Below are 15,729 nucleotides of genomic sequence, written 5' to 3' on the forward strand. Positions count from 1 at the left end.
CTGGAGGGACAGACGTGTCCTTGCCGATGGGTTTTTTTCTCTCCTAGGGCTGCTTTTGCAGAAGCCAGGGTTCCTGCCTGGAGCTGGAAGTGACCCGACACATTCCTCTCATCTCCCGTGTGATTTCCTGAGAAATGAAATTGGATCTAGAGCCTGGTCCCAGCTGGGTGGGAGCGGTCCAGTGCGTTAGCACAAACACTCATGGAAAGGCCGAGCTTGCGTAGAAATCTTCCCTTTCCAAGAATGAGGTTCAGGCTGAGGCCCCCCTCCCTCCAGAGTCAGCAGGGGTGGCAGGCGGGAGCGGGAAAGGGGAGACAGGGAAGCTCAGCAGGTCTCCTGCCACTGAGGTCACTGGTGGCTTTTCCCTTTCGGGGGAAGCATGCAAACTGCTTTTGCAAAAGAAGCATGCGGACCGCTTTTACCTGTTGGGAACCGGAGCTAGGATGGAGAGTCGAGCTGCCTCCCGCTCCCTGCCCTGCGGAGCCCCTCTCCCCACGCCATAGGGACGGCGTTCCCCGCTTTCCTGCAGCAGTGCTTCATCTAGAGCTGGAAAGCGTTAAGTGAGGATGGTGACAAGACCACTCCCAAATTGGATCACGCTTGCTTTCCCATCTGCGAGGGCAGCACCGGGGCAGTGTGTTCTTCTGTGGGAGTGTCGTGCAAGCCTGTGCGCCCGTCTCGGAGGCCAGAGCAGGCAGGCGGCCTGCGGCAGATGCATAAAAGCCTGAAAAAAAAAAAAAACCAAACCTGGAGAAGAGAGGAGGGGGAAGGCAAGTTTAGCCCTGGTGTTTAATGCCACAGTGCATCAATGTAACGAATACTCTTAAGGATGTTGCGCTAACTTCCCAAGTTATTTGCTCCAGAAATAGAGCTTTCCTATGTGTCTGCATTAGAATAAGTCTCTGTTGCACAGGTTTTTAACAGCAAGCATGTAATCTTTCTATATTTGCTTGCAGGACAATAACGCTGATGCTTTCTAATTTCTGTTTTTCTATTTTTAACACATCAGCGGGGCAAAAATGCACTTGGGAACCTTCAGGGAGCAGAGCAGCTCTGCTCGTAGTGCTGCCTGCACGGCCGGGCTTTGGCAGCGACGCCAGCGGCTCAGCGAGCGGCCGGGGCTTTCAGAGTGCCTGGCCCCGCTTTCTGGCAGGTGAAGAGAAGGAGCCTGCACAGGGCTTGTCGCCCTGCTCTGCTGGGCTCGGCGCAGCCCGCGCGTCAGGGCCGCAGGGCTGGGCAGTGGTGGGGAGGAGCAGGGACATGTGGCATCGTCCATCCTCTTCCTCCTGTTTCTCTCCCTGCTTGTGGCCCTTCGAGGCTGCGGAGGCGGTGGGGAGCGCTGAAGGGTTTGTGGGTCTGGCTCTGTTGCTGACTTGGTGACGCTTGTTTGGGTGGTGCCAGTCCTGAAATCCCAGCTCAGGTCCTAAAAGCATCTCAAGACTTTTTATATATATATATATTTTCTTTTTTTTTTAAGAAAAACAGTTTTGTCACCACCTTCATCATGAAAAAGGGCTGCAAGCGATAACCTGCAAAGCCTTCCAAAACAGGAGGTGAATAACAAAACTGGCACTGACTTCAGTTGCAATCCCAAGTTTGGGGACTGATTTATAACTTCGAGTGGTTCTGCCCTGGCCAGGTCCTTCTGCCACCCTCATCTGCTCAAGCTGCCGTCAGCAGCCGTCCTCCGGCAGGATGGGCTTGTGTTGGTCCTTGCAGGGTTTTCCGGCTGCTGACGTGCGTGCTGGAGGAGCCGGAACATGTGCACCTCCCATTTGGAGGAGAAAATAGGAATTTAGGGTGGAACTTGCTCCCTGGGGGCTTTGTTTCACCCTCCGGGCTGGGTCCAGAGAAAGTGTCTTCTGCTGTCTTGGTTTTTTTTTTTTTCCCTGCAGTGGAAAATCCCACCGGTCTCAGGAATGGATTTTATCATGGTGTTTTGCACTTGTTGCAGAGACTCAGGTTTCCAGCCCCTCTTGCGGGACTGCGTACGGCGATCGCGCTGCCGTGGATTTCAGATTAAATCCGCGACCTGGCCATTGTAGCTGTGAAGGTGGAGTCGGTGCCTGCGGCCGCCCCTCCTGAATGGGGACAGCAGGTTTGCATTTCGGGGCTGGTCCTTTGGGGCAAAGATGCAATTTTGGTTTTGCCGTACCAGGCGTGCAGCTGCGCGGGGCTCAGCCCCTGGCTGGGACAATGGCAGGAAGCCGGGAGCCGCGCGCAGCTCCTTGCCGCTGGCCAGGCACCGCGTCCTCGCGGAGCCGAGGCTGCCGCCACCGCCGCTCCTCCCCTGCTATTTCCATCGCATTGTCCGGAGGAGAGGAAGGATGTTTCCAGCCTTCTTCCTTTTTGCCTCAAAGGGATGTGGGGTGGGCGGGGAGGGGAGGGGAGAGGATTTGTCTTGCTGGCAGTTGTGCAATAGGCACAATTACTGCTATTCGAAGCACCGTCCCGCTCCGCCCAGGTCAGGGGGCTGATGCATCTTGGCCTGAGCCATCCCTGAGGTCTCCCCTCCTCTGCACAGTCTTGGCAGCGGAGATGCATCTCGTCCCATGTCCCCGCTGGCAGCCAGTGGGCTCAGGCGCGTCCTTCTGCGCAAGGCGGGGGCTTGGAGCTCCGTCGGAGGAGATGCTTCTGCAACGCGGCTTTTAGTGGACACGCAGACGTGGTCGGACTCGTGGTGCTCAGCAATGCCGGGGGAGATGCTGCTGCCTCCATGTTGCTTATTCCCAGTGGTGGGGTGAGGCTGTCGTGAGGTTGCTGGCGCTCAACGTAAGGTATTTTGGGAAGGCAAAGTGGGATCTTAATGTTATCAACGCCCCGAGCGCCATGTCCTGGTGGGGACGTGTGCATGGAGGTATCACGGTGGGGCTGCAGGGGTGGGAGTGTAATCCCTGGCCCGTCGGCAGGGATGGTTTTAGGTGCCTCTGAAAGCATTAGAAGAAGTGTGCGGTGGGGAAAGGGGATGGGGAAAGTCACCTCTTGCTTTGTGATAGAGAAATATGGCCATGAAAGGGGGTTCTGGCTTTTTTGGGGATGTTTGTTAGTTCTTAATCTTGTGGATGGGGCTCTGATGATGACAAAGAAATGCTGCAAAATCCTTCCTGTGTTTTCGCACAGCTCCGACTGCTGTGGCCATGCAAAGTCAAGGCTCCTTGCTGCGCTGGAGGAGGCTGGGCTCCCACGTGCCAGGAAGTGAAAGCAGAATTAATTAAGATGGGAAATGATCTTAATTTGCTCCAGCTAAATCCCTTTAGCAGCAGTAAACCCCAAACATTTGAAGCAAGGATCTTGGTCAGAGCGCAGCCACACCTCTTCCATCGTTCAGAGGAGGAGAGATCGCCCATGACACATCTCTGAGGGCTTGACTGTATGGGAGAGTTTTACCAGTTTTACTGGGGTGATTGTTGCTTCCTGGTAGCAGCCAAACTGGGAAAAGCCCATCTCTTATTGAACTGGATCCCAGCTCAGCTGGGATTGCCCTGGGACAGCCAGAAGAGTCCAAAATCAAATCTCACGTGTGCTGGCGTTGAGTCTGTCCTGGGACAGCCCTGGGACTTAGCGGCACTGCTGAATTTTCCATGGGGGAGCAGAAAGCTTTAAGGATCCCTTTTGGGTTTTTTTCTTTGTTTGTCCCAAAGTGGATCAGGACGCAGCACGGCTGTTTTGTCCTCCTTGAACAGCATCCGCCATGCGTCGTACCTGTCACGTGCCATTCTTGGGGATGCCCTCCATACCCCGCTTTGGAGCTGCCGAACATTTCTGACAAAGCCCAGGGTCAGGGCCAGCCCACATAACCTGCCAGGAATACCGGGAGCTCCTGGATTTCACTGCTGACAGGAGGTGTCCGGCAGTGCCAGGGCGATGGAGCAATTACTTGGCAGCTGTCGGAGCCAGCTCTTTGCATTAGCGAAAAATGTGAACGATCTGCAGGCTTGTGAAAGTACTGTTTGTCCCCGGGGGGTCGGGGTAACGACCTCGCCTGCATGTCCTCGGCGGTTTAAGCCTTCCTGACATTTTGGCCACGTGTGTCCCGTTGTGTGTGTTGGCACTGGCTGCCCTGCGGTGGGGTACGCGAGGGAGGAGAGGTTGCGTGGAAGGAGAAGGAGATGCGCAGTTCAGTTGTCTCCTTCCTCCTCCGTGGTTTTGTGGTTGTAGGGAGGCTGTGAGCATGGAGAATGCAGCGGAGTAGCAATTCTTCTGTAAACCAGCTTAGATATGATGCTGGAGGAGCTGATGCAATGAAATACCGCTTTAGGCTGATGCAGAAGTTTTTCCCCATTTTTTAAAAATATGAGCAAGCTGGGGTGTAAGCTTCATTATGGTCTCTCTTATTGCATGTTCCTGTTTGCAAAGCCAGAGAGGGTCTCGTGTTCATTTCTAGCAGCTGCCACCGCAAAGGGAGTTGGAGTGGGCACGCATTGAAGCAGGAGCAGCGCTGGCATCATGGACCATCCTCTCTGCTCCACTGTGGCTTTTGCTTCCCTGACAAAGACCTCTGCATTTCCACCTGCTGCTGCACGGGGCCCGGGTGCCAGCCACCTGCCCGAACCCACGCAAAGCCTCCCTGTTTATTTTGTCTAAAAGCAATATCCCCCAAAGCGGGTTGAGGGGGGAATACCCACTCTGGCTTAATTGCATTTAATGAGTCTGATGGGGCTGGCCGCCAGCAAGCAGAGGGCTTTGCCAAGGTTCGTACTTGCCCGTGAGAACTGCAAGGGTGTGGTGCGCAGCCGCGCCTGGCGCTGCAACCACTGGGAGGAAAGATCTGAGAGCTCCCGCCGCCCTTCGCCGCGGTCGTTGTGCTGCTCGCCTGATGCCATCAGCCCAGCCTGCGTCACAGGGCTCGGCTCTATGGGCGCGTTGACCCCCAAGGACTCGAAGGAACGTGATGACGTCTATAGGTGAGTGTGCCAAGCGGGTGGGAAATATCCCTTGCAGGCATTCCAGGGGTCTTGCAAAGATGGGTTTGTATTAGATGCACCTTGAGCATCCTTTCGTCTGGAGCTGCATCCAGTTCAGCCCTGCAGTCTGCACCCAGCCAAGTGCCGTTGCTTGTTTGATTGTCAAGGAGTTTTAGGGTCCTGGATTTTGTGATTTTGCTGTGATTTTGCTGAGTTGACACCAGGTCTGATCTTGAGAGGTGCCGAGGGCTCAAATCTCAACACGTGCACTGATTGCTCAGTGTCTGAGATTAACACTGCTGCGCTGGGCTCACCAGGGGTTGATTTGTTTATTTATTTTCCTTCCCCCCCCCCATGTTTGAATGGCTCAGCAGCAAGATTAACCCTGCTTTCTGGGTTAAACACCCTGGGCAGTGTTGCTACATGGGTGTGGAGCTCACACACCCCACCGCACCCTCCGTTTGGCTGCCGCGGGGCACTCGCGTTCTACAGCCGTCAGCTGGGAGCCTGCCTGCGTCCTCCTCCGAGGTTTCTCCCTGCTGACTGCTGTTCGCTCCTGCTTTTCCCCGGGCAGGCTCCGGCTGCGGTAGGACACCGGGTCCTCCTTGCATTTCTTCACCCCCAGCTCTCGTGGAGACCCAGAAATCCTGCCTGATGACTTGGACGTGCCATTTCTTGTAGCTTTTCCAGCTTGGGTGGCATTCCCTGGCTTCAGCATTGTGGATCTCCCCCAGCTGCTTGCATGCACCAGCGCTAACCCAGATTTACCCCCCAGGGCGGCTGTCACTGGTGTCCCCGTGGTGTGGCAGAAGGGCTTGTTGGATCCAGCCTCCTCTGCGTTAAGCATTTGGTGCCTGCGCCTTGCCCAGCTGCACAGAAGCCAGCTTTGAACCAAAGGCCGTGCTTCCCTAGCTTCTTCATGAGCACCCAGGTATACGAGGCAGTGCCAGACAGCCCCACAACGAAGGATACCAGAAGTGTGTTTGTACAGGAAACTGAAAATGTTGCGGCTTCCTTCCTCTGACATAAATAGCTCTCGCCCTAAAACCCGAGTTTCTGCTCTGCGTGCTGCTAGTCTCTGGCACTGGCTCGAGGGGACGCTGAGACGGGGTCTCAGTGGTTGGGGACCACCACGTGCTGTCCCCTGGCCTCGCAGGGCAACGCTGGGTCTCCCCAGCTTTGTCTGAAAGTCTCCTTGCTCAAATACCTGATGGTCGGCACTGGAGCAAGGCCTGGGGTGAGCTCCAGTTGTGCCTTTGCCGATGGTGGTTGAGCAGTCTGTAGATCCGCACAGGGAATTTCACTTGTGCCTCTTTCCGTGGGATGCATCTTATTCCCATGGAGCTGGGACTGCCGGTGTTTCTCCCAGCTCCTTGTTCTCCTGTTCTCTGCATTGTATTGGGCCTGAGTGGGTTTTTGTTTTTTTTTTTTTAATTTTCTTTTCATGATTCAGTCTGCCTTCCAGTCCAGCCTTGGACCTCAGCCAGCATTTGCCAAAGGGATTTCCTTCTCTGCAGCACGCAGAGAGGCTCCAATTAATGGGCTGGTCCCCTTGAGTAGTCACTTGCTGAGAGTGGGTATTGTGGGAGTCCAGGCTTTTTGTCTCATCGCTTCCAGATCAAGCAAGACATCACTTCAGAGCCTTGAGCTCTTCCCTGGGGGCTTCTGAGTCAAGCAGGGCTCTTCCTGTGTTGCATGTAGCATTAAAAAAATATGTATGTAGGCTGAGCTGTAGCACTGGTGACGGCAGCCCCTGTGCGGTGGGGACCCTTTGCAGGTGGCGCAAGGCGAAGCCGGTTGTGGGTTTGAGCCAAGTGGATGGAGGCACTGCTCTGTGCTGCGCCCACGAGGCGCTCCGTGCCACGGTGCGACGCTGCCAACAGCGGCTTCGTGCGTGCAGGGGGTGACAGCAGCGAGGACCCCCCTGCAGCGGCCCCCAGATGGGCTGCGGGCAGCAGCGTGGAGCGGGGCAGAGGTGCTGACGAGCCCATCGGCGTGCTGTCCAAACCGGTTGGGAACGCTCTCCTCCGCTTATGCAAACGGCTGGTAATTGAGAAGAGGTTCGTATAATCGTTTGATCTCTCCTCTGCTTCCCTTGGCACGGAGGCCACATCCTCTCGTGCTGATGTAATCAAACCTGGCGCGGGAAGGCGAGGCGTCCTGCGCCGAGAGGGTGCTCGCTCGCTTCCCGGGAGCGCTTGGCTGCATCCGTGGGGCTGCCGTGCTGCTCTGCCTCTGTTGGCATCTATCTGCTTGGAGAACGGAGACCTGGAGGAGCTTACCTTGCCAGGACTGGTGCCAAAACCTCTCTCCAAAGAAGATCTGCGTTGGCTGTAGGCAAGGAGTTGATCCTGAGGCTCTAGACTGGACTGTTGCCTTTTGCCAGAAACCTGGTCGAGGGAGAAGATGGGGCTGTTAGAAGACACCAGGCTGTTCCAGTTCGTGCAAACCGGGGGTACTTGCTCGCCTGGAGATGCTGCCTATCATCCGCATTCATCTTTGCCTGTGGGCCTTGGCAGTATTTAAGCTTTCAGGAGCACACCGCAAACGCTCGCCCCTGCTCCGGCTGCTCCTGTAGCTGTGTCCGCAAGGAGAGGACATGGGAGGTGAAGATGTGTAGCAGCCCTCCGCGGGGTGCGTTTGGAGGGCTGGCGGGGCGGGAGGAGCGGTGGAGCTCGGTGTCAGCCTGCTGCGGAGAAAGGCTTCGGGGGAGGACCAGGAGGAACGGCACTGCCTCTCCGTCGCGTGACTCGGCATAGCACGATGCGCGGGGCTACGCCGACCTGCGGCTGGTGGCTCTTGAGCGGGGAGTAGCCAGCAGAGCCCGTCCAGGCTGCGCGACCAGGTGAGGGTGGTCAGAGGGGAAGGAATCCAGCGGGATGGCCTGTGCTATGGGGGATGTTTCCCTTCTGGGAGGGGAGGACCTTTCCTGAGTCTTGGTGGTTTCCATGAGCAGAAGCTGCCTGTGCTGTTCTGGGGAGCACGAGGTGCCACCAGGCAACCTTGGCTTTCCTTCAACAGAGCCCTTTGGTCATGAATTTCCCTCTGTTTCGGAGGAAATGGCGGTTGATACGAGGTTTCCTGGGGATACCTTGCACTCCTCCACACAGCATCCTCCCCGAGGGGCCTCGTGCTGCTATTTGGGATGGGTTTTACAACCGGTGGGGGTGGGAGGATGCAACTGCTGGCAGGAAATGACTGCCAGAGGTTTCCAGCTGTGCCAGAGCTGTGGCGGGGATGGAGCCCACTTGCTGTCCCTCCGGTCCCATGTCCCGGCTGCGGTTGCAGGAGATGAGCTCTTCAGTCCCACCTTGTACCTCGTGCTGCCCACGCTCAAACCGTGTGGTGCGGGGACCTGATCCTCCTGCAAAGAAACTGATAAAAACACTATTTATTTACTTACTTGCTTTAGACGCGCACAAGCACACATATACCCGCCCGCGTACGCGTGGCTGATGGTGCCCTATATCAGGGCACGACTGTTGAACAGCCGGCAGGGAGGGAGATGCCTCACACTGGGATCGTAAGCAGCTATTTGGGAAACCGCAGCCGCTGTGTTGCCTGCCTGTGGCGTGATTCAACCCTGCCTGTGCCCAGCTCTTTCTGTGGCTTAGCGCCTGTGTGTCCCTGGGACCGAACGATCTCAAATTTAGACTCGAAACCTATCGCCGGGTTTTGCTGCACAGGTTTGGCCTCTGCGCGTTCATGGTTGGGTGCTTTGAAGGCTTTAAAAACTCATCCCTGGCAGAGGGGCAGCATCCAGGGAGCTCAGCCCCTGGCACGTTTGTAAGCTGCTTCAGCTCGCCTGGGAGGTGTACGTGAGCACGAAGGAAGCTGTTTGGCCGTTTAAGTACCGCCTGCGGTGAAGTTCTGGTCCGGTATTAAGGTTCTGGGCTTTGGGGTAATTTAGTGTGATGCAGGGTTGCCTTGGGATCCTCTTGACCAGCTTCGCCCTGCAGGCAAAATGCTTTCAGGGCCAATCTGAACATGCGGATTTGAGAGCATGTGGAAAACCTGCCTTGGAACGGGCACCCAAACACACCTGTGTGGATCTGCTCGCCCCACCGGCCACATCCGCAGGGCAGCCCGGGGCCCGCGCGCAGGCCTGGGCTAGCGAGGAGGGGGCTCGCTGTTCAGGGAGAGCGCAGACACCCGTATTTCCGCTGCAGACGCAGCCGGACCACTTCCATGGGTGTTTTATTTAGTCCTGAAGGGTTCGCTACACCTCTTCCTTTGGCAGTGGGGTCCTGCCTTCTGCTCCGTATGGATGCTGTGGGAGCGTATAGCGTGGTGCCGTGTCTCCAGTGAGCCTGGATGGGAACACCGATACTGGGGTGTGGGCTGAAACGCAGCATTAAAAATAGCTGCAGATCCAGGTACAAAGCTTTGTGCTCCGTGTCCCTGTAGCACAGGCTGACCTCAGTGCACCGTGAGATTTTTGGGTCCCGGAGTCATGAGTTTCAAAATGTAACTACGCACATTTGTGGGGAGAAAATTCCAGGGAGGGCTATTAAATGTCTGACTCAAAGGTCACGAGCCACAAATAACCAGCGAGAGTAATCAGGGGAAGTATCTCGCCCTGATCTGCTTCCCGAGGCCTGATGTGGATCTTGTTTACAGGCTCGAACAGAGTATTTTCTGATTTACGTGCTCGAAGTACCTAAATAATGTGCTTCACTCACAGGTGCATGTGCGTAGCCTGGGTGGTTTCAGTGTGTTGCTTTTAATCCTGGTGCATGACTTGGGTTGCGGAAAGAGTTTTGTGATGCACGTGCCTCTTTGCCAAACTTTAATCATCGTCTGTCTCAAATGTTTTCTGGAAACTTTCTGCAGAAGAAAGTTTGCAAGAAGCAGAGCAGAAAAATATGGTTTTACCCTTGTGGAAAAACTCTCCAGGGCTTTTCATAGAGAAACTCTTCTTGTTTTGGAGCAGGAATTTGATGTCTGGTAGGGAGGAGGGGGATCCACCCACATCTGGCCAATTCATAAAGCCCTTGAAACTCCCAGTTAACATGCTCCATAAAGAGTTATCAGAATTTGGCAACCGACTGCTCCAAACATTACATCTTCCCCGAGCATCATCTGTTCTCTTATGGCTCATGCGGGACGCTGCGTACGGCCTCTCCGCTCGGGGACAGCTGCGGCGGCGCAGGGCTTTCCCCGGAGCTGCCTTCCCTGGAGCTGCACGGCGGCTCCCCTGCGCGCCTCCTGCAGCCGCCCGCCGAGGCGAGGAAGGAGGAAAATGCCCCAAACGCTCAGATTTCGTGGGGTCCTGCGTGGAAGCCCCCCAGGGACGCACGAGCAGATGGAGGTAGGGAGAGCGGAGGGGCGCATGGAGCACGGGCTCGAGGTTCCCACTGTCCCCCCGAGCGGCGCGAGACCCGACGGCAGCGCCTGTATCCCCGCTCCTGGTGTAGCTGGGCAGAGGTACCGGTGATGTTGGTTTTGTCGTTTTTTGCTTGTCTTTGAGGGGAGCAGAGTCTTTGGTCCCATAATTAAAACCAGCGTCTTGGTGCATACACCCCAGGGGCCAGGGTGAGGTTATGCGAGGTACCCCGACTCCGGGATTTCCTATTTCTCGAGTTCTGGCTTTGTGATCTTAATGTTATTTCAACATAGTCCTTTTTGTGTGGTTTCTTATTTAAGTGTTTTTAATTTGAACAAATTCCCTCCAGCTAATTTTTGTTACTTGTGCGTGGCTCTGGAGAAGACCTTTTCCTTTTATTAAAGAGGAATGTTTTTAATCACATGCATTCTTCAACCCAGCTGAACTCTGAACCTTTCACAGCTAATCAGCATAAGATGGGAAACGGTTTTAAAAAACACTGCTTTTAACTGCTGCTCAGCCTCAGACAAAGCTCTTCGCCGTGTGCGATCGTCTTGCGGGCAGCGCTGGCACACGGCACGGCTGCGCCGCGCCGCAGAACCCGGCAGCCTGCCTTCATGGCAGGCTGGGCTGAAGGCAGGGATGCACGGAAAGGCGTAGCTCAGATGCGACTGGTTTGCTCCTTAATAATCTGCCTGCCCTGGTTTGTTTGCTGCTTGCTTTATTTCCCTCTTATATAAGTGCAGCTCTTTGCTGACGGTTGATCGTGCCTCTTAAAAAGAAAAAATCAGGAAATGCCAAAGCAAAGATTTCTGTGCTGCTTTTGGGGTGGGGGGGCTGTCTGTCTGAGAGCAGCAGCGTGAGCAGTGATTTCCCCTTCGGGGAGCAAGCGACACAAGCACCGGGTTGCCACCACTGGCCTGGGAAACTCGCTGCCACCAGATTGCACCCTGGCCAAAAGCTTAGCAGGAGTCGGAGAGGCGCTTGGCTGTTTGCAACGCGGGGAGCCCGTCGCCGGCTGCACGCGTGCTCTGTGTCTCTCCCCACCTCGCCAGCAAGCACGCGGGCCCTTGGAGCGCTTCGGCTGTTTTCCCTGCGCTGTGCCATGCCGGCAGCCTGGAAAATGCTGGTAACCCGTGCCGGGTTGTTGAGCACAGAGCTCGCATTCATGCTCATACCGCCGAAGGCTTTCCCAGGGCACGCCGGGGAGAGACTTTGCGCCGAAGCTCCTCTTGCTGTGTTGCAATCTCCCCTTCCCATGGAGGAAGGGTGGAGCTGCAGCGGCTGCTACCTGCCCAGGTGCGGAGCGGTTTGTGCAATGGGCTCGGCAGCCCCGGGCAGTCGCCTCCGCGCGTCGGGACCGCGGCGCGGTTCGCCTCGGCTTCCTCCCGGCGCGCTGGCGTAGCGGTGTGTTTTCCTCCCCGTGACCCGGCTGCACAAGGTGACCCAGAAAAACAATCGCTTGGTGCCACAGTGACGTGACGGCCCGGGTGCTTCTGCTTTACTGCTGGGCCACGTGGTGCAAGCGGGGACAAGGCAGCAAGTGATCCCCGCAGCCACCTTCACCCCTGTCCAGAGGAGAGGGGCTCACGCTGCCTTGCTTCACACCCTAAAAACATCCTGAGTTGTTTGGGCTGAACAGATAAGCTTTGCAATTAGTGATTTATTCGGCAGAAGCAGGGAGGAGAGGGATGTCTTTGCAAAGAGGCTGAGCTTTGCTGTGTTTTTTTAATGGCAGGGTCATCTGCAAAGCCGTTTGCCCTGCGAGTGCTGCCCTGGTCCTGCCACACTGCTGCTGGTGGCATGGTGGCTGCTGAGCCCCTGCCAGCCTCGGCACTCGTGTGAAGACAAGCTTGCCACCAACGCCAGCCTTCCCATGCGAATGTTCTTGCGAACTAAAAATAAGTCGCAAAAATGTTGGCAGCTGGATATCCAGCCGGGAGAGGAGCCTGTCCCAGAAGCTTTCAGCCTCTTCCCTGAGTGGGTGCTCTCTGCTTGCTTCTCCCTGTCCCGGCACTCGGCCCTGCTCCTGGCCATGAGGGTGAGGAGGGAAGGATGATGGATTCGGCCCCCTGAGGCTGCACAGGGCCAGCAGAGCATCCCGGTCTCAGCCTGGACGTCCTGGTCCCAGTCCCTCTGTGGCCACGGGTCGTGGTGCTGGTGGCTTACAAGGGCCCGCTAGGAACCGGCAGGACCTGGGCTGGGTTGGGGAAAGGGGCAGCCCCCCCAGGAGCCGTCATGGGGCTGTGCTTTTCGCCTGCTTCGGGTGAGGGGAAGAGGAGGAGCTGCTCGTCTGGCTGCCTGCCCCCTGAATCATGTGTGAGCATCAGAGGCTGCTGGGGAGGGGAGTTGTTTACTGTAACTCTTGGCGGAGGTCCCGGCATGAAACCCCAAATGAATTCAAGCTGCAGCAGGAGGTCACGACTGAAACAAACAGCTCCCAGGGCAGGAAGGGCTTTGCGAAGGGGTCCAGAGCTGCTGGAGCCCAGGCTGGCACGGGAGGGATGCAGGGCATCCCCGGGGAGCGGCCACGCGCAGGTGCCGCATGCACCGGAGGGGTCCCAGCGTGGGGACGGGGGCCGAGGCTGCTGCCCAGGGGCTGGGCTGCGCTCCCAGTGCCGCTGCCCCGAGCTGGTCCTCGTCCCTCGCCTCCCTGGCACTCGGCATGTAAAGCGTCGTGTTGCTAAGCTCTGGAAAACTGCCCTGAGTTTTGTGGCTTTAGCCCGCGCCGGCCGGGTGTGAAGCTGTAAGTCGGAGCTTTGTGCAGGCTGGGACGCCTGTGTCGCTCCGGGGTACTTCAGGCCAGTCCGTGCTCCCCGCGGTACCTTTTTTCATCCCATCTTCCCTCTCTCCCACCTCCTGAACAGCCCCGTTTGCCAAAACGTCCCCAGCGGAGCGGGGCCCGGCGGAGCGGGGTGCTCCGTGCGCCATCGGTGTGCAGAGCTGGGGGGCCGTGGTGGGAGGAGGGTCTGCGCAGCCTCTGTCGACGACCGCTCTCCCTGGCTCTGGTGCCTTTTGGCCGTGGGGATGCTCGACAGCCTTTTTCCTGGCTCTGGGTGAGTGGTGAGGAGTTGTTTTTCTGGCTGCTGGCCGCTGGCCTGCCCGTCCTCCCTCTCCCCCAGCACACGTGTTCCCTCCCACTTCTCCTCTTCCGCTGCTTCGGAGTTTGTTTTTAAAAAGACTAAAACAAATGAGGTAGAGAGATTCCCAGAGACCCCGCCAGTGCCTTCCCCCTCAGCTCTGTGCCGCCATCGGTGTCTCCCCCGCCATCGCTGGAGGTGCCATAACACCTCCTCCTGCGCCTGCGGTTGCCCCCTAGACCACCTTGCCCCTTTTTGCCCCGGGAAGGTGCTGGAGGGGCAGCTCGGGCCTGAGGATGCTGCTGATGGGGAGGTGAGAACAAGACTGCTGCTGCTGAGCGTTGGCCGCTGGGAGCTCCCTGTGGGCATTTTCAGCATCGCAAGCAGAGGAAGGCTGTGCCGACTGTTCTCTGGATGCCATCAGCTCCAAGGATGGAGGCTGTGGCTTGGTGGGCCGGTCCCTTCCTCCTCGTACACCCGCTTTCTCCTCCAAACGATGCTTCTGCGCGTAAGCAGCCCTTCTCAGTGTCTCTGGCAGCTGTGGTCCCTCGGCAGCTCCGCTGCGTTTCCCAGCTCCTGCCCCTTCGTGGCATACAGCAGGACAGTGACATTTGGCTGGAGGGGACCGAGGGATGGCTGAGCTTCAGCAAGTTCCTGCAGATAGACGGCATCGCGTGGCGGGGATTTGGCTTGGCTGGGAGCTGTCAGAAGTCCCCATTTCCCATCCTGAGATTTGCTCGTTACAGTCTGTCCTTGTCTGGCTGCCAGCAGCCCGGCACGTCGGGTAGCACTACGTATGCCGTGCCGCTGCTTCCGTTCAGCCTCCCTCCTGCCGAGCATCCCTGAGGGGCTTGGCCAGCGCCCGTCCCTCTGGCATCCTCCTCCTCCTCACTGGGAGGTGGGAACACACGTGAGCTGAGAAGCAGGTGACAGCCCAGCTTATCGCTTGCATCCTTCAGAATCACTGATATTTAGCAAGATCCGAGGCCCTTTGGGGATTGCTGAAGCTGGGAGGTTTCTGGAGCAGCAGGCAGGTACGGCCTCCCAGGGCACCCGTGCTGGCACCGTGCTGTGAGGGGACAGCACCAAGCGCTGCAGCCTCTCGGGTAGCGCTGGGATGAATTGTCAGCCCCTTGGAGGACATCAGCCTTTTTGGGACCCCTGGCTTCTTGCAGGTGTTGAAGGGCGCAGAGAGAGAAGACTCGGGGTCTTCTTGCTTAGGGCAACTTCACTTGGACTCGTGTTCGTTCATAAAAACGCAGCTGAAACGTGCTCATCTGACCCTCAAAGGGGGCTGCGGGGCTCATCCTGCCCATCTTGTGGCATCGTGCCATACCCAGCCCCGAGGCCTCGGTGATAACAGGGCAGAGGAGCTCAGCGGCTTTCAGGCTGCGGTTGTTAATCTTCATCAACCTCCATATCATGCTGGTTACGGTGGGGCAGGCAAGGTGTAGCAATTAGAGCCAATTAGCCAGAGACAAATTAAATCCCAGGCAGTTATCAGCAAGATGGAGAGAGAACGGGATAAACCCTGCGATGGGATTTCCTGGGAACATCAGGTCCTTCTCTGACATGGGCTGAGATTGGGGACTTTTCTGTCCTGGAGAATTGAGCTGGTGCCGAGAAGCGTTTGCCCTCGGCCAGAGGGAATTTTTCCTGCCTGAGCCACGCAGGAAAGCCAGAGCTGGCCCCGTTTCAGCAGGGCCATGTGCCCCGTCGTCTGCACGGATGTGCACCTGCGGTTATTAATAGTCCCTGTGCCCTCCTTGGGTGAACACTCTCGTGCTCCTTTGCCTTGCGGGGCAGGAGTTTGCCAGGTTTCCCCCTGGAAGAGCAGCGTGAATGCTGCATTACGGGGCAGGAGCCTGCAGAGATTTCTCCTGCAATATTGCAGTCATTGGCACAAGCTCCCTGATGCCATTGAGGCTGAGGTTTGAACAGCACAGGGTGTGGTTCTCTGTCTATAAAATAACGTTTGCATTTGGGGTTTTTTTTTAATTGAAACTGCTTTTGGAACACAATTCGCTCTCAGGCTGCAGTGGCCTTGGCCCTGCGTCCTGCAGAGCATCCCTTGCAGCATCTTTCCATGCTGAATTTCCTGCCCGCCTGCCTGTTTCCAGCTTCCCCTGCACTGCAATGCCCGTGGCGAAGCGCGAAGCTGCAGTGGCCATGGCTGTCTTGCACCCGGCTGCATTTGGTTTGTGGGACACGAAGGGCTTGTCCATGCGTCCTTCAGTTGTTGTCGTGCTCGCTCGTCACCTCTCTGCCTGCGCCTGGGTGGCTCGCAGCCATCTCGCTGTGTTGTTTGGAGCATCCCGCTGCAGAGACGCAGGAGGAGCGCTGCCGCTGCGGGCACCCCTTGGCTGGGCGGCTCTTCGGCAGGTTTGTCTTCTGTTTGTTGCAGCTGGAGGCAACCAGC

Source organism: Pelecanus crispus, chromosome 26 (genome assembly GCF_030463565.1).
Source record: "Pelecanus crispus isolate bPelCri1 chromosome 26, bPelCri1.pri, whole genome shotgun sequence".
Classification (NCBI taxonomy): Eukaryota; Metazoa; Chordata; class Aves; order Pelecaniformes; family Pelecanidae; genus Pelecanus; species Pelecanus crispus.